General features: G+C 35.3%; 1 protein-coding gene and 1 pseudogene across 48 annotated transcripts in view; both read right to left on the bottom strand.

The window, feature by feature from the left end:
• PTPRD (protein tyrosine phosphatase receptor type D) overlaps positions 1-25,512 on the bottom strand; it is a 2,126,684-nt gene that overhangs the window by 656,999 nt on the left and 1,444,173 nt on the right. For 47 of the 48 annotated variants that reach the window (XM_067041545.1, XM_067041546.1, XM_067041519.1 and 44 more), the window contains one exon: positions 243-281. The gene's annotated coding sequence lies outside the window, so the exon portion shown is untranslated. Of the gene's footprint in view, positions 1-242; positions 282-13,791; positions 13,821-25,512 lie in introns of all 48 variants that reach the window. The other variant, XM_067041513.1, reaches the window with a different exon arrangement.
• LOC131760988 (large ribosomal subunit protein uL18 pseudogene) lies at positions 19,424-20,394 on the bottom strand (annotated as a pseudogene).

Genomic DNA, 25,512 nt, shown 5'->3' with positions numbered 1-25,512 from the left:
CCATATGTAATGTCTTTCTGTTTGCCTACCATACACAGAAAATTCATGTAGCTTTTTAAAGCCTCCAAATAATCTGAAAGTTGAAAGTTCACTTTTATTCCTCATGCTCTGTAATAAAATCGCTAACACTTTTCTAAGAAGCTACAGCTTATAGTAGTAAAGAAATACTATAAAGTAATAAAACAAAGAAAATTTGAAAACCACACTGAAAAAAAAAAAAACTAGCATGTTTTAAATCTTACTTGTTTTTTAGATCCCACGGGTATTCACCAGCCGTCTCCCTAAACAAAGAAGAAATGTGACAACAATTAAAATGTTGTGAAAACGATGCTATTAAATACATTTTAATTTAGGTGGTGTGTTTTTATATTACCTAAATAGTGGAAAATGTCAAATTCCAAAAAGAAGTGAAATTAGTTGTATTTTGGCATTTCCCTTCATTCTCATTTCAAAGTGCAATTTAAAATTCACCTTTCAAAGCAACAATAAGCAAAAAAGCTATGATTATTCTAGGAAGAGAAATTACAGTTTAGAATATTAATTAAACATACAGTATAATGAAACTTGTATATAATCTGAAATAAATAACAATACAATCATCAAATATTATAAAATTAAAAATTCCGTTGGAAAAGTCTACAAACATTTCTTACAAAATGGAATATTCTTTGCATTGTAAGGAATTCCTTGCATCGTTAAGATTTAGTTCTTTGGTAAACACACACAATGCATGCTCAGTTTCTGTAACTAACATCACAGGGTCTCTAGAAAGATAGAATCTCCCAAATCATGATGCTAATGTTAAAAAAGAGAGAGACAAATCTAGATTTAAAATTGGGCCAAGAAAAGGCTTATTAAAAATTTAATTAAAAATGAAATTTCATTATTAATATAATTTTTATTAGGGTTGAAAAAGATAAAAGCACATGAAAGTGTTATAGTGTTTCAGAAGTTTCATAAAGCGTTTTGAAAACTGGACAACCCATACTGGCATTTTCCCAATGATTTCCATTAAACTTCCTCACCCTAGTTTTCTTTCTTTCTTTTTTTTTTTTTTTTTTTTGTAAGAATGGAACCAGATAAATCAATTTGGATTCTGTGAGTAGCTTAGGAAAGTGGAAGTATTAATCCATCTCTATAAATTTCTAGAAAATGCCAAATGATCTTGAGTGGCATAAAGCTGATCAGTGGTTATTTGTAGACATGGGTGGGGAAAAGAGGATGGAGGCATTAAAAAGGCTATAAATTAAAATTTTGAAGTTGACAGATATGTTTGTTATCTTGTGATGATAGCTTTAAAGATAACAAAACTCATCAAACTGTATGCTTTAACATATACTGTGTATTATAGCTATAACTTCATAAAACTCTAAAATAAACAAGTGGAAGTGTGTGAAATAGATATTTAATCTAGGGCATTAACTACCTGGTTAGCCAACTGAAAAATTAATGGAGGTTGCTATTATTGCAATTTTTGTTTAAAAGATTGTTTGGCTGCTGTGTGATTACCAGGTTGGATAGAGGGTGGTTGGAAGGGGAGATAAAATTCTGTAAGGAGGCTTGGACTACCATATTGGTAGTGGAGTTAAAGGCTGCTGGACTGATGCTGGACCTACGTGATAGAATTAGTAGGTACAAGGAAAAGACTTCCTGAGGCACTGGATGTGAAGGTAAGGAACCAAGGATGATGGGCATTTTCTGGCTCAAGCAACTGGATATGTGGTGCTGCCTTTTCCTGAGATAGTGAAGATTGAAAATATATTAATATTTGAGGAAAATATAAGAGTTCCATTTTGGACATATTATTTGTGAAACCCCATGAGACAACCAAACGGAAATCTTAAGTCAGGGAAAGGTTTCTAGAACTCAGAGGAAAAGTCTGAGCTACACAAATAATTTTGAGAATTTCCAGCATATAGATAAGTATGGGTAGATGCCATGAAAAGGAGGCAATGTCACTGAATGTGAATAGAGAAAGAAACTCAGAGTCAGTATGCTACATGGTTTATCTACCTGGATGTTTACATCTCTCCTCCCTCCTGCAAATAACCACAATGAGGGTGAAAAGGAGTTCTATGATCTAGAAGCTAATTTAAATTATTTCTTATGTTTCTTAGAGGCTACTTTCTAATTCTTAGGTAGAAAAGTTCACAATATAAATAGGAAACAAAAAATATAATATTTTAGGAAATTAACCAAATTTGTCTCCAGTTCGATCTTGAAATTATCCTCAAAGACTCTTGGATGTCTAATTACTTATTTAATAGGTGTTTATAATTACCTCATCTAAGGTTCATGTCTTAAATAATATTGATATATCTGTTACTACATACATATTTTAAAAATCAAATTAGAGGTGAAGAATAAAGCTTTGCTAAAATTCTCAACAAGATGTCAAAATAATTTGCAGAACATTATTTTTGCAAGATGTGTAGGAAATGTGGAAAAAACTATGATATGATTTGATAGAAGTAGCTGGAAACTGTTCTGTGATGCTCTGCAATCAGCAGCTCTTACAAACTCATGAAGATCGCTCATAGAAGCAGAACAAACAATTTTGGAATTAAGTTTATTATTATAGAAGGAAAATAAAACATAGGCATTTCATGTCTTGTATGAATGTTCTCCAAACTATTACTCATTTGAGAATTATGATCTATGGTAGGCTTGGTTTTGTTGGTTTCCACTTGCTTTGAGCATTTCTGGGATGTTGGGAAGTCATGTAACCTTGCTAGATTTGTGGTTCTTCCTCTGAAAAGTGGAAATGATACAACTTCCAAGGGTTTTGATGAGAATAAATGGGATAAGGTACACAAAAATTATTTTTACAGTGCAAAGTACCATAGACTGCACTACAGCAGTAATAATGAGACATCATATCTAATGGTGGTAACTGAAATTACTCAAAAGAAATATTCAGTGAATTTATGTACTGTATTTAATTTCATTTACAATTTTCCAAGTCATTAATAAAGACTAGAAGGAAATAACATCAATCTTCAGATGTTGATGAAAGAAAATAAATGACGGAAACACACATTTTTTAAACTTTGTATACACTTTGTTGACTGTTAGTTTTTGGCATTCACAATAAAAATAAAAGGTCTCGTACCTGTTCACAGTGTATTTCTTGGACTGAAACACTATTCTGAATCTCTCCTATTCCTTTTTTTATACTTAGTTGCTTTCATAATTTTCTAATTTATATTTCTTCTTTACTCTTTGTGATATTGCTCTTTTTTTCATGATCTCATCTCTGATTGAGAGTAAATCATAACTATAATTGTGTAGTTTTTATTTTTCATTTTATAAAAATTATATTTTCCTTTTTAAAAAGTAATATAATATTCACTGTTGAAATTACAAAAATACACTGAAGCAAAAAAATAAAACAAAATCATTCATAATCCTATTACCAATACCTAACTGCTATTGACATTTTGGTATATAGCCACATGGTCTCTTTTCTATGCACTAATATATATTTTATAAGTTCAGTAATGGCATATTGTTTCTATTTTTTACTTACTATTCTATGAATATTTTTAAATGATATAGTTGTTTTTCTACCACATTTTTAGGTACTGCATACACAACTATTTTGAATTTGAATTTTATGGATGAAATATAATTTGTTAGACCCATCAAAAAGGCTGTTGTCAGTTCTTTTTTCTTATATAAGCAGCCCTGTGATAAACATCCTTAAGGCTATATATTTGCATGAATCATGATTATTTCCTTAGGATGAATTGCTGGACTCAGTCAAGCCTGCATACCAAGTTACAAAAGTTATAATACCTACTGCCAAATTGCACTCCATAACGTTCAACAATCCTCCCAGCAAGCCATGAAAGCGCCTCCTTCCTCACACTATAGCTAATAGTAGACATTGCCATTTTAAAATGTTCACAATTTTGTCAATTTGATAAATCAAATTACATCTTTTATCATTTTATTGTATGTTTTTTTTTGGTTACCAGATGGGTTGAGAAGTTTTTTTGTGGTTTTTTAAATTTGTATTTGTTAGTTTCTGAAATGCTTATGTAATTTGCATAGTTATCTATCTCTTTGGTATAATCACTTGTAATAACTCCTAATATATTGAGGATATTCACTATAATCATAAAAATTTTGATTAAGAAGACTGATGATAACCTCAACATTTCTAAGATTAACACATGCAAAGATTCATCCTAAAACCCAACAGAAAATTAAACAGCTTTCTTAGCTTACTGAGATGCAAAAGTGATTATAAGTAGATGAGTGAATTTAAGTAATTTCAATTTCATGCTTCATTTTTTATTACTCTATTTTCATTCAAATTTGAATCAATGTTAAACTTTGTCTATTGTTGTACTGTCCCTTGAAAACAATTTTGGATTCTTTATATCAACATATTTTTATTCACTATTATGTCTATATTTTACTTTCTCTTTCTTTTGAAACTATGTGAACATGTTTTTTCCTTATTGGCCAAAAAGAATAAACTGGTCTAACTAAAGTTTTCTTGACATATTACCCTAAGAGGGAGGACTTACTGGTGTAGCTAAGGTTAAGAGAAGAACCAACCTGCAGTACCATCTTTGTGTAAGGTTTTTCTGTGTTCAGGAAGGGCCTTCCTTAATGCTTTGTCTCGGTGTTGATGTCATTACATAGACAGTGACATCTTTGAGGTCAGCAGCTAATCACAAATGTAATCACAAAGGGATATGTATTCCTACGCATACTCCTCTAGACTTTGGCTTAGGTATACTTATTCAGGGGTACAAACTAGAAAATTAGGAACTCATGTAGCTTCAGAGATTGTAAACTAGTTGATGTTCGCTAGTGGTTAGCAAATAAGTGTGCCATACCAATAATGAGAACTGAAATAAAATATCTTACATTACTATCGTGCATTATAATCTGTTCACTATCTCATGTCACTCTCAATAACTCTGTTTCTATATAGATAGTAGGAACTACAGTTTGAAGTAAAACAATCAAGGTTTCTGCTCTGATAGAGATAATATGCTAATGGGTAACACAGCTAATAAACAACAAAGGTAGATAGATGGACAGACAGACAAATAGAAGAATGGATACTTTCAAGCAAGATTGTATGGGCAGTGTTGGGTAATGCTGAATAGGGTAGTCAGGAAAATCTTGTTGAAAGGTAATAATCTGAGCTGAGACCTGAATAACAGAAAGGAGAGCCATGCTAAAAAGAAGGGTGAAGACCTCTAGAAAGGGCATATATGTGCAAAGACTATGACAAGGAAAAAACTTCAGTGTTTGAAGAACACAAATGTGCTCAGTGTGGCTGGAGCATAGTGAGCTAGGAAGAGCCTGATACAGGAGGAGTGGGAGAGGAGGTGTAGGTCAGGTCACAGATTATGTAAGACTTTTTAATCATGGTAAGAAGTTGACCACAGTCAGATAACCAGGGGCTACCATGATGATGACAACGATGAAGACAATCAAGATCAAGTTGACTACGAACTCAACAGTATAGAAAACCGTCTTTTACCACCTAAATGTTATATAGCAAGCCAGTCATTGCGTCTGGTTTCTTGTTCAGACTCTGTTCAGTTTTATTTTCTCTACATTTTGTTATTGCCTAGAGTGGTGATGGTTTTTCACCTCTTAAGCCTAAAGTTGATAACTGCTCTTGATTTCTGTTTGTTTGTTTCTATTTCTTTTCTTAAGGCATTTGCCAATGTTTGGATTGATTTTAGTGCTGAAGAAGCATTTACAAGACTCAACAGATTTATTTAGGAATTAGATTTCTGAAATTTAAACTATTTTAATGATCTATAATTAATAGACATTTTTATAGCTTTCTCATTCTCTACCTACCCCATGTCCCAAACCTCTTTATTTTAAGCCACGTTTTCCTGCACACATATTTTAGCCCTACGAGCCAACACACACACAAAAAGCAAAAGCTACAATTGACAATCTAGGAAGGAATCTCCCCTTTCAAAGCATTGTGTCCTGAACTACTCTTTTTGCCTGTTTAAGTCTCACCTGCTTGAACATCTATTTCTTTTTTCCAATTACGGCTTTTCCCCTTTACTGTAAAGTACACTCTGTATCCTTTGCTTTGGCACCTGCTATGTTTGGTGTTCTTCCCAACACTATTTCAGGTTGTACCTCAGCTTTCCTACACAGCCTCTGGCATACATCATGCATCTTGTCCAGCCAATTTTCTACCCACGCCCTCCACTTTCCCAGTTGGATTCACCAAATGTAACTGTCAACCAGTATAGAATTTGCTTCCCCCTACCCTGGCACTCTTTGTCTACATTTAAATGAACAGTAACCTTAATTATAAGAAGAATAAATAAATAAATAAACAAATATAAACACACACACATAACTTATGCATTCGCAAGTTAGGTTTTATCCATTTGACAATAGCTGCTACATGGAAAACACATCCATATGTAAATTATACAGATGCTCTAATTTTGTTTGCAGTCATCCACGAGTTTAAAAAAGATATACTGATTGAGTTTAAGAAGCATTTTAAAAATTACTTTTTAAGTTACTCTTGTAAGTAGTATAAGTTTTGGACTTCAGCATCAGTCTTTTTTTTTAATGGTTAAATGATTTTTAAATTTTAATTAAAAAAATTTTATTAGAGTATAGTTGATTTACAATATTGTGTTGGTTTCATGTGTATAGCAAAGTGAATCAGTTATACATATACATATATCCAAACTTTTTAGATTCTTTTCCCATTATAGGTCATTACAGAGTATTGAGAAGAGTTCCTTCTGCTATACAGCAGGTCCTTATTAGTTATCTATTTTATATATAGTCGTGTGTATATGTCAATCCCAATCTCCCAATTTATCCTTACCCCCCCTTCCTGCCTAGTAACCATAAGTTTTTTTTCTACATCTGTGACTCTATTTCTGTTTTGTAAATAAGTTCATTTGTATCATTGTTTTAGATTCTGCATATAAGTGATATCATATGATATTTGTCTTATTAGCAGGAAGATTATAGTATAATTTTAAGAGCTGATGTGGGGCTTTTACCCAAATTAGTTTCCTTAATGCCAATCATTGTACTATATATTTGTATCTTGAAATCATTAAGTTTCAAAGGCTCCCAATAAAATTAGAATTCATCTGAAAGTCCTATCAAATATCATGGAGGTGATGTGGGCTGTAAACAGGGAATGAATAGGCCTGAAGGGAGACCAGAGCATTTAGTGATAGTGGAAATTGAGTGTCTCAAAGTACAGATTTCACTTATTTAACAATTTTATGTAAGATCTATTTTTGTCAAGCTTACCGTATATTTTATAATATGTTAACGAGTCATGCCCTTCAACTAACCACCATTTTGTCTACTGACAGTTTGTCTTATATAAAATGTTAGTAACATTAACAAATCCCCATCTCAAGGAAATATTAGCCACATTCAACCTCTCTACTCTCTACACCAGGCTCATTACTTTAATCAGCCATTCTTTGTGTGAAATCTCATCAAGCGTTCCTTGTGTATGTAAACCTATAACCCACCATCACATCTACGAATCCCTGATAAAGCATTTGCCAAAGACTTTAAACATGCCCATGGAGTAACTGTACAAAACCTCACTATCACAAATTGGTGTTGGGGATCCCTTATCAAATCACTTTTTCCAACACATTCTTTTTTTTTTTTTTTTTTTTTTTTTTTTCGGTACGCGGGCCTCTCACTGCTGTGGCCTCTTCTGCTGCAGAGCACAGGCTCCGGACACGCAGGCTCAGCGGCCATGGCTCACGGGTCCAGCCACTCTGCGGCATGTGGGATCTTCCCGGACCGGGGGCACGAACCCATGTCCCCTGAATAGGCAGGCAGGCTCTCAACCACTGTGCCACCAGGGAAGCCCCCAGCACATTCTTTTATTAAATCTTCTAAATGTGTTTCTGAGAATTCCTCCGAACTGATAAGATAATCAGACGATATTTGTTGGAGCTCACTAAATTACGTATTCCATAATATTATTATGCTTACTGTTTTTCAGACATCAATATTGTCATCACTCCATATACAAATAAATAAATCATAGAGCTGAAATTATACTAGCTTCACTTGACTTTCCTTTTAGTGTATATTATTCTTCTAATTCTAATATTTATTTTTCCAAAACAAAAATAAGTATTACATTTTGGAAAATAAATCTTAACTAAAACCTATAACATTAACCTTATAATAAATTAGTAATAGTATAGTGTGTTATCACAGCTAATTGGTAAATAATAAAAGACTGCTAATTAATAAAGTCTATTTATACACTTATATTTTAGGAATCTGTACTATCAACACTCCATCAACAAATATTTACTGTGTCTTCTCTGTGAAACGCACTCTGGGACATCAGGGGCTGAGGGAAGTATCAGTCCTCAAGATATTGACAATCTGGCTAGGGTGCAGTTCTCATGCATTAATTCTAAAAAGTAGCACATTAAAAAAAAGTAACACATAGCACATGCCAGCTACATAGTATAGCTAATACATGTCAAGAGACGAGGTCAAAGTCTTGTGGTGGTTAGGGAAATCCCCCCAGGAGAGTTAGAATTTAAGCTGGGAGAGCCTTGAGATATGATCAAGATCTAAGTATGTTGGGAAAAGGAGGAATACAAGGGTAAGAGCATGAACAAACAACGGAAATGGGAGGCCCAAGGAATAATGTAAAGCTGCATTGCTCAGTATGGTAGCCACTAGCTACACATGGCTTTTGAGCACTTCAGCTGCGGCTAGTCTGAATTTAGATGTATGGTTTCAAAGGCTCGGTATAAAAAAAAAAGGGGGAAATATCTCTTTAATATTAATTACTAATTATTATATATTGAAATGATAATATTGAGGATATGTTGGGTTAAACATAAAAACAGTGGTATTAAAATTAATTTCATTTGTTCCTTTTTGCATTTCTAATGTAGCTACTAGAAAATTTAAATTACATTTGTGTAAAGTCACATTTGTGGCTGGCATTATACTTCTATTGGACAGCATCAAGTCACTGAGTAATTGTAAAGAGGCTGGGTTTATTAAATAAGTATTTTAAAGAAAAGTAATCAGGCTAAAAAAGTGCTGACTGGTTAGGAGAGGCTAGAGACTAGAAATATGAATAATTACCACCTATTCAAAGGCCTACACATAAAGTGTCAAGGGCTGAATGAAGCAGGTGGCAGTGGAGGAGAGATGGCATGGCATTATATATTTTTCTGCGTCTGATTGCTTCTGCTTAACAATATATTTTTTTAGATTGTTCCCACTGCCAGAGACATTATACAAGGAGTCTTTTGGAATACCTAACTCTAGTGACTAGATATGAAGACAGAAAGAGAGAGGAATCGAATATGTCTGCCATTGCAAACTGAGGAGACAGGGAAAATGATAATGCCATCAGTGGGAGTGAGGAATTCAATGGGGGGACATGCTTTGCAGGGAGAGGTTTTAAGCCTTGGAATGTTTTGTAGTGGTGGAGTCGTGATGATGATTAATTTCTCCACGGAATGAATGTAAGGAACAGGTAGATGGCTAAGTCTGATATAATGATGTACATCAATGAGTAAATGTACTTTTAAGCCTTCTGTAAAATAGAAGTGGAATTCAGGGAGGAAATGATCAAATTAATGATAGCGATGAGACGACCATCTTGGTAGAATTCAATATTGAGTTCAAGAGTACAGTGTGATTTCAAGTGGTGACTTTTCTGACAGTTCAAACACAGAGCCAAGAACTGAACCACAGAAAATACTGACATTTGGAGGTTGGAGGAGGATGTTCTATGAAGACAAATTGATCAGTTATGGAAATAGGAAGAGAACAAAGACAATGTGTGATCATGGAGCCTAAGGAACTATAAAAATATCAAGGAGGAGGACACGGCCAACAGGAGAAAATGTTTTAAGAAATGTATAAAAGACTATAGATGGCATTTTACTATTTAGCATCAAATATTAGCCAGTAGGAATACAATCCTCAACCATGGGGTCTAAGAGACAGCAGATGTTCCATGATCTGTCTTTCTGCCTTTGGATCACCTGGCCCATGCTTGGGCTTTTCTCCGCATATGTCTGCCTTCCTCTCATTCTCTGGTAACCACACCTATCCCATAAAGTTTCTCCTGAATAGTGTCAGATTTACTGTTTCCTGTAGCATTTAATATCTGCATCCTCAATCAGCACTTATCACAGACTGCCTATTTTATCTTTTCGTACACAGTATTCCTCTGACTCCAAAGTTATTCATCTTCTACTTTGCTATCTCCGTAGGATTGCCCTTAATGTTTAAAATACTCCATTCTTAGAGGAAACAGAGCTGATAAAGAAAGATTCAGGGCTAAGGCTAGCAGGAATGCTTGATCTGGACAGTGAGAGCCACAATGTTCCCACGGACCTACGTGTCATCACTGGCTTTTCATTTCTCCACCAGTTTTTATCTTTTTTTTCTCCTTAGGGCCTTTACTGTTATTTAAGTGTGGAACCCACATTCTTTCACTCATTCATTCAACAAGCCACCAAAATATTTAAAAGGTTATAAAATGAATTCGATATGCATCCTGCATATCCTCAACTGCAATGTATATGCATGTTTACATGTCTCTCTTCCATACTTGAATGTAAGATCCTTGAGGAAAAGAACAGGTTATTATACACCTTATCAATATCTGTATTCTAAATGCCTAGATAGTTCTTGGCACCGAGTAGACTGTCAACTCACATTTGCTTAATTAATATATAAATCAGTCAAAGTGTGCACTCCTTCCTGAAAGAGCTGACAAACTGAGAAAAGAAGACAAAATATGTACAAGCAGCCAGAGTACAGATAGGAAGGAGATGCCTGATAAAAGAAGTACTCAGATAAAAACATATGAGGAGTTAAGTGAAAGGAAAAAAAAACCATGTCATACAGAGAGGATGGGAGAAGGTTTCCTGGAGAAGCTGGCACTTGAACAAGGCCAGAAGGAGGGTGAAAATGGGAAATGTCACTAAAGTGAACAGGGATTGTTGGTCCTACCCCAAAATATGTATCCCTTTATACTTATTAAGAAAAAAATAACCATTTTCCCATGTCTGGTTAGTTTTTACTTGAACTCGTGTGATCATTTTTCCTTACAAAAAGTTTTTTTTTCCCCCATAAAAAATTTCCTTACAATATGTAGACGCACAGCCAAATTTTATTTTAAGGACAACGGCATCTTTACCTCCTGTTTTGTGTGAGGGTCTGTGGGTTGTAGGAGATGAGAAAAGAGAGCTCCCAGCTGCCACAGCCCAACAAAACCCTTGAAAGTGATGACTGCATCCATTTCCGGCCAGTGCCACTTTCTGAAAGTGATGTTTTTGAAAGGAGGATTGCAAATAGTTGCTGCTTCTCAAAACTGCGGTTGCTTTTCAGGATGCGGCCGTTGCTAGCTCCATGCTGACGCAGCTCCCAGCATTGGCACCAGCCTGACTTTGAACTGTTGAAGATATTTCATTCCCAACAATAGAGTATTCCACAGAAAGAAAGAGGCCTTGTTTTTAATAAGCTGAAGTGGATGAACTGGGCAGTCATGAAGTAAAAATGATTATGAGGGAGGGAAGTGGAGACCTAGTGAGTGCCCCTCCCACCCTGTCCTCCAGGACGGCGATGTTCTCTGGGTGATGCTCTGAAAAGGTATGCATAAGTAGGGGTGGGGAACGAGTACAAGGGGAAAAATAGACAAGATTTAAAGGAGGTGGCATTTTCTGCACCTACGAGGTATTATGCTGGAAAGAGCTTGGGTGTTAGGACAAGGTTTGTATCCCCATTCTACTATTTAACAGTATATATTTTTAAACTTGCTTAATATTTCCAAGTTCAGGTTCCTGCATATGGAGCTTGTATTAATTACTTCTCAGTGGTGACCTGAGAGTTTTGAGATAACATCAGAAACTAGTCAGTTCATAAATGTTGGTATCCCCTGGTCCAGCTTGCCTTCCTTTCCTTTCTTCATGGAGGGCACGAGTGAAACCTCTCTGTCAGGGACTTCTCAGACCAGTAGATTCACTGCACACCATTGGAATGAGGGCTGCATTATTCTTTGCTGCAAAGATGGTGCTAATCACCCACCATCTGCAGTGTTTGTGCATGTACTTTTCCATTCCTGATGGAGACGCATTTGTATGCTAGGATAGATGGCTGGACTCCTCCTCCATTCTTTTTTGATCTTCATTTCTCTCTTGGCTCATTGGGAGTACTCCACAGACGTGACACACAACTTGGCAATAATCAAGTTAATGTTTTCAGGTAAAGGCTTTCCATTTCCAAGGATGAGACAGGGTTAGACACACCAAATGCTACTGCTGGAAAAGGCCTCATCTCATCCAAACTCTCCATACAGATGAGGAAACAGAGGCTTAAGAACTAACTTGCCCAAGACATATAGAAATTTAATGGCCAGGTTCAGATTAGAGCTCAGGTTCCTGCTGTTCAGCTCAGGGAGCTTTCCAATCATTCTCATACCTCTCAGAGAGAGGCATTTTGCCAACTCTTTTGGAAGAACATACAAGCACAGTAAAGCCAAATGTTACATTCAAGGACAGTCACATAAGAATCTGTAAAGGGATGGTTCTGATTCTGACTATCTTTTGGAAAATACTAGAGATAACCCCTTGGAAGATTATCTTTTCCTTCTCTGATTAGCAACAATTCTGAATGCACCCTTGTTTAGAAACACATGGGCACATGAGCGCGCGCGCACACACACACACACACACACACACACACACAGTTCTCCTGTTCTCTCTCACAAGTTAGATGCCCAGGTGGTCTCATTAATGACTGCACTCTCTCAGGCATGAAACACCATGACTTTTTGCTGTTGGGACTGCAGTATGCAAATTGACTAGAGTCAATCGTACCTGATTTTCTAAATTGCCTCTGCTATAACAATTCTCCCACCTGGTAATAAGCCATTGAAATTAAACAATGGGATTGATTACACATCCTTCACTCTGGGGAGACTCCATTAGTTTTACCTGAATAAAAATTACAGAACAGGGTGCAATTTGGGGTAAGTAGTGTACAAGATGCTTCAGGAAGCACAGTAAAAATAACTTTGAAGAAGTTTAAACATTACTCTTTAGCCACAGGGAATATGAAGCAAACAGAATTTTATTTACAAGTCACATAAAGGCATGCTTAAGTGAGTATTGCCTGATGCAGGCCAGAATTGATAGAGCTCATACTTGTTTGAGCTCAGCTCTTGACACAGATAGTGGGATTCAGGTGAATCCTGGAACCTCTATGGCTCTGTTAGAAATCCATATAGAGTATAATTCTCCAGTTTGAGATTTTCTAATTTCAAGCCACAGATAACTAGTAGTTGGGAGACCTGGAGAGGAGTCCCATATCCTAACTCACCAGCTGTTTGATGTTGGGCGAGTAATTTAACCTTTCTGAATCTCATGTTTCAATTACCTAACTTGGGTTTTAAATACCTGCCCTACTCGTTTCCCAAGATTCTTGTGAGAATCAAATATAAACCATGTACAAAATATGACCTGGTAAGTGCACAGTAAACGTGGAGGATTTGTCTTTTTTGAGGCAGTCATTTTTACTGAGCTTGTGCACAATTCAACAAAACACAGATTTCAGCCAATGGTGAGGTTGGCCTTCTTTTCTTGACCTAACCTCATATGCAATGGTTGCAGTACACATGGACTTTGGAGTCAGATAAACCTATGTCATATGAGTCTTCCATTTACTGGCTCTGTGTCCAGGGGCAAGTTAGCCAACTGCTGAGACTCATCTAAAAATGGGCACTGAAATAATACTCACCTGAAGGGCGACTGTGAGAATCGACATTGCTGTGGATGGAACATGAACACCATGCAATTAATGTTACCTATTATTATTAGCAAAGAGTAACTGCAACATGCAGGGATATTCACATCATGGCTTGCTCTGAGCAAAGCAAAAGCTTTCATTGCCTGGTATAGTCTGAAGTATTGGTGAGAATTATTCAGATTTCTCTCTTACAAGGAGGGATGCCTAAGGACCTATAAGAAGACTGATGATACATTGCAGTCCATGGGATCTCATTCCCTAGATAGCGAGCTCCGGGAGTGTGGGATTAGATTTTTTGCATCCTACCAATATTAGCAGTCATAGAGCCTAGCACATAGTCTGGCACATGGCCAGATGTATGGTAAACATTTTGCACGAATGAGAAAAGAAATCTTTGGCTGTGAAAGGACACACAGGAATGAAAACTATGAAACTTAATTCCTCCTGTTGAAAATAAGGGGAGAGATTTCCTTCTCTTTCCTTTCTGTCAGAATACTGACCACTGAAATTTAAAAATGTTAAGTACCTTCACTGTCATTTTCAACGTATCTTTTTAGAAACTATATAAGCCTTTTGTTAACATTAGGACCTAGGAATATTTTTCTCAAGGACCTGGCAGCCATCTCTTGGAAATGTAAATATCTAGGGAGGGAGTACCCCTATCTCCTAGTTTCTGTGGGAAAGTAGGAGCCTAATTTTGGTGGGCCCCTTGCTCCACATTATAAAATTCCTTCCTATCAAAAGATAATGAATTTTTTGTTTCCTCCCACAACCCTTTTGGATAAAGTCAAGTTAACACAGATGGTCAGTCCAATCACCAGGTAAAGTTAGAATGAATGATAATGCTGTCAAGTCCTCTTATTTGAAGACTGGTTATTGCTGATCTTGAAAATATATATGTGATGTGATGCATCTGCTTGGCTATATGAAAGGGTGAGATTTCTTTCTGTCTGCAATCTCAGCGAATTGTCTGTGATGCATATCACACTCTGGTTTAATGCTTATTCAATAATAAGGGTGTTTTCTTTCTCTACTTATTACCTTTGTGAAGAGGAATTCTGGGTTGGGAGAAGCTCTTTTTTAAAAATTATATTTCCCCAATACTTGCTAAGCAGAGCATTATGTCTCCCAGTCTAAATGGTATCTGATGACTATGGATATAAAGAATGGTCTGCAGGATTTCATATCAACCTCATTCTGTTAGGCTGTGTACGAGACAATAAACTGAATTTTTCTAGGATCTTTCATTCAGAAGCTGTCAGGGGTTTTATTATTGAAGTGGGAATAGACAGCACTAGAGTTCTTGGCCCTTCTATCAGAAATAGATACAAACTCAATTTCATACCTAGTTTAATAAATTTGTTGAACAGATTGAACAGGATGTACTGAGAAGGTATGAACCATCCTTACTCTTTCTAAGGAAGTGAGATTTCTCAGACTAATGCTGGTGGTTTAAATGCTAATGGTCTTTACTATTTCTGTAACTATAAACATTAAACAAACATGCCTGCCTCTTTGAAACTTAACTAGATTATTCTGTAATTGAGTAAGTTTTAAGAGTTTTAACTGAGTGACTCAGTAATAAAGATTATTCCCCTTCTGCCACCCAAAGAAAATCCCAATTCAGTAATCATAAGTTCTCATTGGCCTCTGGCTAGGGTTGCTCTTGTTACTTGCAAGTTTTCTAGAAATTAAAAAATGCTTGGCAGTTTGTATGGAAAGTGGGGATTTCCAGAGCCTTTTCTAAATAGTGGGGTAAATAAGTAATGCTCTGATAAACAGAGTGAGATTTAAGATAGCTTACTCAAATAAATTAAGCAAGTAAAGATACTGAGATGAAAGGAAAATGCATAATTGTTAGAACAAAATGAGTATGTTCTAGCCAAGAGGAAAATAAGGAGAGACAGGACTACTAAATGTAATGTGGAACCCTGGATGGAATCCTGGAAGAGAAAAAGGCCATTATGTAAAAAACTAAGGTAATCTGGATAAAGTATGTACTTTTACTACGAATAATGCATTAACATTAGTCCATTAATTGTAATGTAATTAAATGTGACATTCTAATGTTAGATGTTAATAATAAGGGAAACAGTGTGAGGTACAAGGAGTGCTCTGTCAGGGAGGGAGTAAAGATTAGACAAAGACCTTAGGTGAAAATCCTAAAATACCTTTCTTATTTTAATTGAAATATAGTTAACTAATAATACTTTCAGGTGTACAATGCAGTGATTCAATATTTTTAAAGACTATTACAAGATTACTGACTACATTGCTTGTGCTGTATATTATACCCCTGTGATTTATTTATTTTATAACTGGTAGTTTTTACATCTTAATCTCCTTTGCCTATTTTGCCTATCTCCCCACACTCCCCTCTGGCAACTACTAATTTTTGCTCTGTATCTGATAATCTGTTTTGTTATATTTGTTGTTTTGTTTTGTTTTTTAGATTTGACATATAAGTGAAAATATACAGTATTTGTCTTTCTCTGTCTGACTTATTTCACTTAACATAATATCTGCTAGGTCTATCCATGTTGTTGAAAATGGCATTATTTCATTCTTTTTTATTCCATTTAAACCATATTTTTATCCCTTTATTTGTCAGTGAACACTTAGATTGTTTCCATATATTGCCTACTGTAAATAATGCTGAAATGAACATTGGAGTGCATATATCTTTTGAATTGGTGTTTTAATTTCTATGGGTATATACTAAGGAGTGGAACTGCTGGATCATATGGTAATTGTATTTTTATTTTTTGAGGAAACTCCATACTGTTTTCCATAGTGGTTGCACTAATTTATATTTCCACCAACAGTATGAGAGTTCCCTTTTCTCCATGTCTTTGCAAAAACTTGTTATTTCTTGTCTTTTTGATAATAGTCATTCTGACAGGTGTGAGATGATATCTCACTGTGGTTTTGATTTTCATTTCCCTGATGATTAGTGATGTCAAGCATCTTTTCATGTGCCTGTTGGCCATCTGTGTTTCTTCTTTGGAAAAATGCCTATTCAGGTCCTCTGTACACTTTTTAATTGGATTATTTGTTTTCTCTGATATTAAGTTGCATGAGTTCTTTCTATATTTTGTATATTTACCCCTTATCGGACATGTCATTTGTAAGTATTTTCTCCTATTCAGTAGCTTGCTTTTTCTTTTTGTTGATGGTTTCCTTTACTGTGCAGAAGCTTTTTAGTTTGATTTGGTCACATTTGTTTATTTTTGCTTTTGTTTCCCTTGCCTGAGGAGACAGATAAATATATATGTGTGTATGTGAGTATGTATATATATATATATATATATATATATATATATATATACACATATGTATGTATATATACATACATATATTTTAGGTATATATATTATAGCTAAAATATTTAGCTATATATGTTTAGCTATAGTATATATAGCTAAATATTTTAGCTATATATATATATAGATAGATAGATAGATAAAACCAATGTCAAAGAGCATGCTGCCTATGTTTTCTTCTAAGAGTTTTATGGTTTCAAGTCTTACATTTAAGTCTTTAATCTATTTTGAGTTTATTTTTGTATATGGTATGAGAAAATGGTCTAATCTCATTCTTTTATATGTAGCTATCCAGTTTTCCCAATACCACTTATTGAAGAGAATATCTTTTCTGCATTGTATATTCTTACTTCCTGTGTATATTAATTGACCATATGAGCATGGGTTTATTTCTTGGTTCTATTCTGTTCCATTGATCTATGTGTCCATTTTTGTGCCAGTTCCATACTGTTTTAATTACTATAGCTTTGTACTATATTCTGAAATCAGGGAGTGTGATACCTCTTGCTTTCTTCTTCTTTCTCATGATTTCCTTGTCTATTTGGGGCCTTCTGTGGTTCCATACAAATTTTAGAATTATTTGTTCTAGGTCAGTAAAAAATGTCATGGGTCTTTTGATAGCAATTGCATTGAATCTGTAGATTGTTTTAGGTAGTATGAACATTTTAACAATATTAATTCTGATCCATGAGCACAATATACCTTTCCATTTATTTATGTCATCTTCAATTTCTTTCATAAATGTCTTATAGTTTTCAGAGTACAGGTTTTTCACCTCCTTGGTTAAATTTATTCCTAGGTATTTTATTTTGTTTGATGCAATTGTGAATGTAATTGTTTTCTTAAGTTCTCTTTCTGAAAGTTCATTATTAGTATATAGAAATGTAACAGATTTCTGTATATTAATTTTGTATCCTACAACTTTACTGAATTTATTTAATCATGTCATCTGCAAATAGTGACAGTTTTCTTCTCTCCTTCCAATTTGGATCCCTTGTATTTCTTTTCTTGTCTGGTTGGTGTGTCTAGGACTCACACACTATGTTGAATAAAAAAGGCAAGAGTTGGTATCTATATCTTGTTCCTAATGTTAGAGGAAAAGCTATCAGGTTTTCATTGTTGAGTATGATGTTAGCTGTGGGTTTCTTCATAAATGGTCTTTGTTATGTTGATGTATGTGCCCTCTATATACCCTCTTTGTTGAGAGTTATTAATCACGAATGAATGTTGAATTTTGTCAAATGCTTTTTCTTCACCATGTGTGTTTTACCTATTATTTTGAATGTGGCATATCACAATAATTGATGTGCAGATATTGAATCGTTGTTGGAATAAATCCCACTTGATCATTAGGTATGATTCTTTTACTGTAGTACTGAATTTGGTTTTCTAACATTTTGTTGAGGATTTTTGCATCTATGTTCATCAGGGATATTGGCCTGTAATATTTTGTAGTGGTCTTTGTCTAGCTTTCCTATCAGGGTAACACTGGCCTTGTAGAATAAATTTGGAAGTTTTCTCTCCTCTTCAATTTTTGGGAATAATTTGAGAAGGATAGGTATTCACTCTTCTTTAAATGTTTGGTACAATTCCCCTATGAAGTATTTTGTCCTGGACTTTTGTTTGTTGAAAGTTTTTTTTTTTTTTTTTTTTTTTTTTTTTTAATTACTGATTCATTTTATTACTAATAATTGGTCTATTCAGATCCTCTATTTCTTCCTGATTCAGTCTTGGAAGACTGTATATTTCTAGGAATTTATCAATTTCTTCTAGGTTGTCCAAGTGATTGGCATAGTATCCTCTTATGTTCATAGTATCCTCTCATGACTATGTATTTCTGTGATATCAGTTTTAACTTCCCTTCTTTCATTTCTAATTTTATTTGAGCCCCTCTGTATTTTTTTCTTGATGAGTCTGGCTAAAGGTTTACTAATATTGCTTATCCTTTGATAAAACAGGCTCTTAATTTTATTGATCATTTCTATTTTTTTATTCTCTATTTTACTTATTTCTGCTCTGATTTTTATTATTTTCTTCCTTCTACTAACTTTGGGCTTTGTTTGTTCTACTTTCTCTAATTCCTTTTGTTGTAAAGTTAGGTTGTTAATTTCAGACTTTTTTCTTGTTTCTTGAGGTAGGCTCTTGGATCATTATGAACTTCCCTCCTAGAACTGCTTTCGCTGCATCCCACAGATAGAGTTGCGTTTCTATTTTCATTCCTCTCAAGGAATTTTTAAATTTCCTCTTTGATTTCTTCAGTGACCCATTGTTTAGTTTTGTTTTTTTTTACCTGTTCAATAAGTTTATTACTGTCTTTATCTGAAAATTCTTCATAGAAATTGTGGTTTGGTTTATTCACTCTCAGCAGCCTGTTCCTGAGCTCTAAGGAAGCTTGCCTTCTTCTGAGCTACCTGACCTTTCTTCTGGGCAAGTGACATTTTGGGACGGTTCCACCTTTTCTTTTTAACTTCTTTCTTAGGCTTCTTCTCATACACTGGATTCTCTCATATTTCAGCATGAGCTTTCTTATACATCTCCTCCATCATGTCTGGAGTTATGTTGTTCTTTATGTATTGAGAGAATTGTTTTTTGTAAGCATCTTCATCTTCTTCAATCAGGTAATGCATATAACCTGCAACGTTCTGCCCCATGATGTGCTTTTGGTGTACCTCAGCATTGAATTCTTTGCTTTCTGAATCATAACCAGGGAACCATTTGGTTCTATGAGGGATAGACAAGCCTCCATCGACAGCTCCCTTCAGGGCCCCAAAAACTTTATTCCCAGTAGAAGTCTTGGCAAGCCCTGCATCCAAGTAACAGGTGAAGGCACCAGGTTGACCATCAATGCTTTCCACATTGTATTCAACTCCAGTCACCTCAACTTGGCCTTCATAAATTTTGTCCATACCAAACCAATTAAGAAGCCTGCGTGCCAGCAGCAGGCCAGTACAATATGCTGCAGCATAATTTGTCAGGCCAACCTTCACACCATACTTCAGGAGTTCATGAGCATAAGTTACACAAACTATCATATCTCCTTCTATATGGGCATAAGCAATTGGACAAATGATATCTCTGTTAGTTACACGAACTATCATTCTGTATTTGGGTGTGTTGTACTTATTTTTATCTTGAATTACCAATCGTTTCCGAGCATAGTAGTCAGTTTTGCCCTCTCACCGTCTTCTAAATTTCACTTGGTATCTCTTGAAGTGGGCCTTATTCTTGACAACTTTAACAAACCCCATCCTGTAGAACAGAAGCTCTAGCCGTCACTCTTGTTTTTTTGTTTCTTTTAGTAGCATGTTGTTTAGTCTCCACATATTTGTATTTTTTCATTTTCCTTTTATAATAGATGTCTAGTTTCATATCACTTTGGTTGGAAAAGATGCTTGATATAATTTCAATCTTCTTAAATTTATAGAAACTTGTTTTGTGGCCAAGCATGTGATCTGTCTTGGAGAATGTTCATGTGCCCTTGAAAAGAATGTGTACTCTGCTGTTTAAGTATAGAAAGTTTTGTAGATATTTATTAAGTCCATCTGGTCTAATGTCTCATTTAAGGTCAATGTTTTCTTATTGATTTTCTGTCTGGAGGATCTATTCACTGATATAGGTGAGGTAATAAAGTCTGCTACTATTACTGTATTACCAGCAATTTCTCCCTTTATGTTTGTTAATATGCTGTATGTATGTAGGTGCTCTTATGTTGGGTGCATATATATTTCAATGTTTATATCTTGTTGTTGGATTGATCCCTTTATCGTTATGTTATATCAGTCTTTGTCTATTGTTGCAGTATTTGCTTTAAAGTATATTTGTCTCAGTATTGCTACCCTCCAGCTGTTTTGTTTTGTTTTCATTTGCATGGAATATCTTTTCCATCCTTTCACTTTCAGTCTGTGTGTGTCTTCAGCTCTGAAGTGAAACTCTCGTAGGCAGCATATATAAATGGGTCTTGTTTTTTAGCCACCCTTTGTCTCTTGATTAGAGCATTAAGTCTGTTTACATTTAGAGTGATTATTGATAGGTATGTATTTATTGCCATTTTGTCACCTGTTTTTTTGTTGTTTTTGTAGTTCTTCTCTGTTCTTTTCTTCTTTTAGTCTCTTATTTTGTGACTTGTTGATTTTCTTTAGTGTTATTAATGGGCTGCTTTCTCTCTATTTTTTTTTTTTTTTTGGTATTATTTTTAGATTTTTGTTTTGTGGTTACCATGAGTTAGATAGATATTTTTAAAGCAGAAAGTTATTTAAGTCCAAAACTTCTAAACTCTCTGCATTTTACAACTTTTCCCCACTTTTAATGTTTCTGACATTGAATTTTACATCATTACGTGGATCCCTTAGCTACTTGTTATGGTTATAGTTGATTTTATGAGTTGACTTTTAACTGCAATACTACCTTTTGATGTTGTTGATCAGAAACACAATATATTTGCAATATATTTTCCTTGACCTTTGAGATTTTTTTTCTCCATATTTTTTCTCATTTCCTGTTATGGCCTTTCTTTTTCACTTAGAGATGGTCCTTTAACATTTCTTGTGAGGCTGGTTTAGTGGTGGTGAACTCTTTTTGTTAGTCTGGGAAACTCTATCACTCCTTTAATTCCTAATGATAACCTGCCAGGTAGAGTAATCTTTGTTATAGGTTTTTTGTGTTTGTTTGTTTGTTTTTCTTTCAGCACTTTAAATATGTGATGCCACTCCCTTCTGGCCTGCAAAGTTTCTGCTGAAAAATTAGCTGGAATTTCCTTGTATGTGACTCTGCTTTTCTCTTACTGCCTTTAAAATTCTCTATTTTTAACTTTTATCATTTTAATTACAATATGTCTTGGTGTGGATCTCTTTGAGTTCATCTTGTTTAGGATTCTCTGTGATTCCTGGACCTGGGTATCCATTTTCTTCTCTGGTTGGCTAAGTTTTCAGCTACTATTTTATCAAACATGTTTTCTGCCTTTTTCTCTCTTACCCTTCTGTGACCCCTATAATGCAAATATTAGTACACTTGATGTTATCCTGGAGGTCCCTTAAACTATCTTCATTATTAAAAAAAAAAAAAAAAAAAAAAAAAAAAAAAAAAAAAAAAAAAAAAAACAAGAAAAACTTTTTTTTCTTTTTGCTGCTCTGATTTGGTGATTTGCACTATTCTGTCTTCCAGATCATTTATGCTTTCTTCTATATCACTTAATCTGCTGTTGATTTTTCTAGTGTATTTTTCACTTAAGTTATCATATTCTTCAGCTCTGACTGGCTCCTTTTTGTATTTTATAATTCTTTGTTAAAGTTCCCACTATGTTCCTCTATTCTTTTCTGGAGTTTGGTGAGCATGACCATTGCTTTGAACTCTTTATCAGGTAAATTACTTATCTCCATTTCATTAGGATTTTTTTATGGGTTGTACCTTGTTATTCCATTTGGAACATAATCTTTTGTCTTCTCATTTTGTTGACTTTCTGTTTGTCTCTATGAGTTAGGTGAAACAGTTACTTCTTTTGGTCTTGAAGGTTTGTCCTTGCGTGGGAACATCCCTGTACAGACTGTGAGCCTGGTGGTTTTGGCAGGAGGGCTGGATCCAGAGACCAGAATGGGCAGGTCTTCTCCCAGGGCTCACTGAGGGCTGCCACCTTGGTGTATAGGCTGGAGCTGGAGTCCAGCACAGGCCAGGGCTTCTCCTGGGACATGTCAAGGGGTGCTGCCTCGGTGGAGAGATGTGATTGGATCCAGAACCAGACCTTGGTAGGTCAGCTAGAATGCCAGGCACTTTTCAATCTGTTGCCTCTATGCCGGGACTTGGAGTAAATTTGTGAGTGTGTCTTTTAAGAGTAGAGTTTCAGTTTCCTGCAGCCCTTTGTCTCCCCTAGTCATAAGCCCTGCTGGTTTTCAAAACCATTAGGGGGCTTATGTTCCCAGTGCTGATTTCCAGGGTTGGGGTGCCCAATGTTAGGTTTGAACCCCTTGCTCTTTAGGGAGAGCCTCTGAGTTTCTTACATCCCCTTCCACTACTGAGTCACCCACTGGTGGTGTGGGTCTTGACTACTTTGTGTTTCTGCCCCTCTTATGTATCTTGATTTGCTTTTTTCTTCATATCCTTATTGTAGAAGAGCTGTTCTTATAGTCTTTAGGTTGTTCTCAGAGAGAGTTGTTCTATATGTAGCTGTAGTTTTAGTGTGTCCTTGGGTGGAAGTGAGCTCAGGGTCTTCCTATTCTGCTATCTTGATCTCCTCTCTGCCCTTAAAATATTTTCTTTCTCTTTATATCCCTAGGCCCAGTACAGTGTATACTGAATGAAAAATCTGTTTAATATTCTCTCTTTCTCCTCTCCTATTATTCTCTATTTTCTACCCCTTTCAACATACATATTCCATTCTGTTGATAAAATCCATGCTTCTTAGTTGACCCTGCTCAGGTTTTGAAAAGAATAAAGCATAGAATACAGCCTATACCAACAACTTTTGCTATTAGGTTATTTTCTCACAATTCAAAGAAAGTGAAAGTTAAATTGGTTTGAACATAAATCTACAAAGACTTCTGCTTTCATGGTGCAATATGAAAGATTGTGTACTGCATTAAAAATAAAATGTCATCTACAAAATGGTAAGTCCCTTTGATAAACCTATTAAGTAATTCACCCTGTGCCTTGTATCTGGTATTAAATCTAGGCTAAGTACAAAGTAGAGAGCCTACCAATATGTATCTCAGGATAAAACAAACACAGAGTGTTGGAGGTGGAAAGGATCTTAGAGAGTACTTATTTCAATGTCTTCATTTTATGTGTGAGTAAACTGAAGCTCAGGGAGGTTACCTGGTTTATGAAAAATCCCCCAATTGTATAACATTTATATGTCACCTTATCCTATAAAGAATATGAGGAAGGACAAAAGTAGAATGAAAAAAGGATATATAGACAATAGTTTGTGTTAGTGAACTTGACCTTAATGATTCAACCATTAAGATTAGCATCTCGGGCTTCCCTGGTGGTGCAGTGGTTGAGAGTCCTCCTACCGATGCAGGGGACGCGGGTTCGTGCCCTGGTCGGGGAAGATCCCACATGCCGCGAGCTGCTGGGCCCGTGAGCCATGGCCTCTGAGCCTGCGCGACCGGAGCCTGTGCTCCGCAACAGGAGAGGCCACAACAGTGAGAGGCCCGCATACCGCAAAAAAAAAAAAAAAAAAAAAAAAAAAAAAAAAAAAAAAAAAAAAAAGATTAGCATCTCAACAGGGAACTTCGCTGAAGTACTAAGCTTTATAAATATATTAGACAGCAGGGCTAGTTCACTCAAGTATAGAGCATTGCTTACCTGTTATAACTTCAGAGTGTGAAGAGGGTTCCCTCTAAAAATTACTCTGCCACTGAACCTTGAAATTTCTTTAGTGGGCAACACCAATTTTATTCCATAATTAAGGGTTTAAGATTAAAATATCTTTAGAATGATCCCTGTTGTCTTTTCCTTCTTTGAAAGGGTTATCAGGTGGCAGAGGGAAGCTGAGTAACAAAGATGGTCACAGTGAAATTCAAAGATCACTGGAGGATTAAGCACGTAAACAAGCTAGGAAGAGAGAGACAAGTCTGCTTTTTACCATGGCCAAATTCTTAGGAGATTTCAGCGTACACAGGAGCACAGTGAGAGCCAGCACTGATGACTGGCTGACAGCTCAAGCAGGTACTACGGAGGCAGGCATGTGTAGTATTATATCTGGCCTAAGTTTTGTTACTTTAGGAAAATTAATTAACTTTTCTGAGCCTCAGTTTCATAATCTATAAAATGTAAATAACTTCAAAGAATAGGGTAAGGTATTCAAATTAATAAACTATATAACATGCTAAATACATAAAATGTTAATACATAAAAATGCTAAATACATAAAATGTTAATACTTTTTTTTTTTCCTTTTTCCTTTTTCCATTCCTACTTCCTGTTCCATGTCTGGATACAAAATCCTTAAGGACACATAATATTTCTAAATAGTCACTGGATGTAGGGTGAATAAATGATTCAACATGGGAATGACTGGGAAGGTAGGCAGAAAGTGAGAAAGCTACGCACATTTTATAACATGGTAAGCAGGCGAGAGGGGAGAGAGTCAGCTGGGGACTGACCAAAGAACAGTTTGATCTAGGCTGGTTGGTTCAGCTTTCCTTACTCCCAGTTGTATTCATTTCCTTTTCTTCAGCAAATTCCCTTCCACTATACTTTCAAGCACTCCCAAATAAAAATGAAAGAGCCTGACAGAAGTCAATGTGTGTAAAATTGTTATGATTCTTTAAGTGAGACTAATTTAATGTTTGTACATGATAACAATTATTCTTATTTTTATTTAAATTTTTTCCTTGCCAGGAAGTATTTCTGAATCCCTAATTAATGCCACATACTTTTTAGAAGTTTTGTT

This window comes from Kogia breviceps, chromosome 8, assembly GCF_026419965.1.
Source record: "Kogia breviceps isolate mKogBre1 chromosome 8, mKogBre1 haplotype 1, whole genome shotgun sequence".
NCBI lineage: Eukaryota > Metazoa > Chordata > Mammalia > Artiodactyla > Physeteridae > Kogia > Kogia breviceps.
This window is presented reverse-complemented; position numbering and strand designations above follow the sequence as displayed.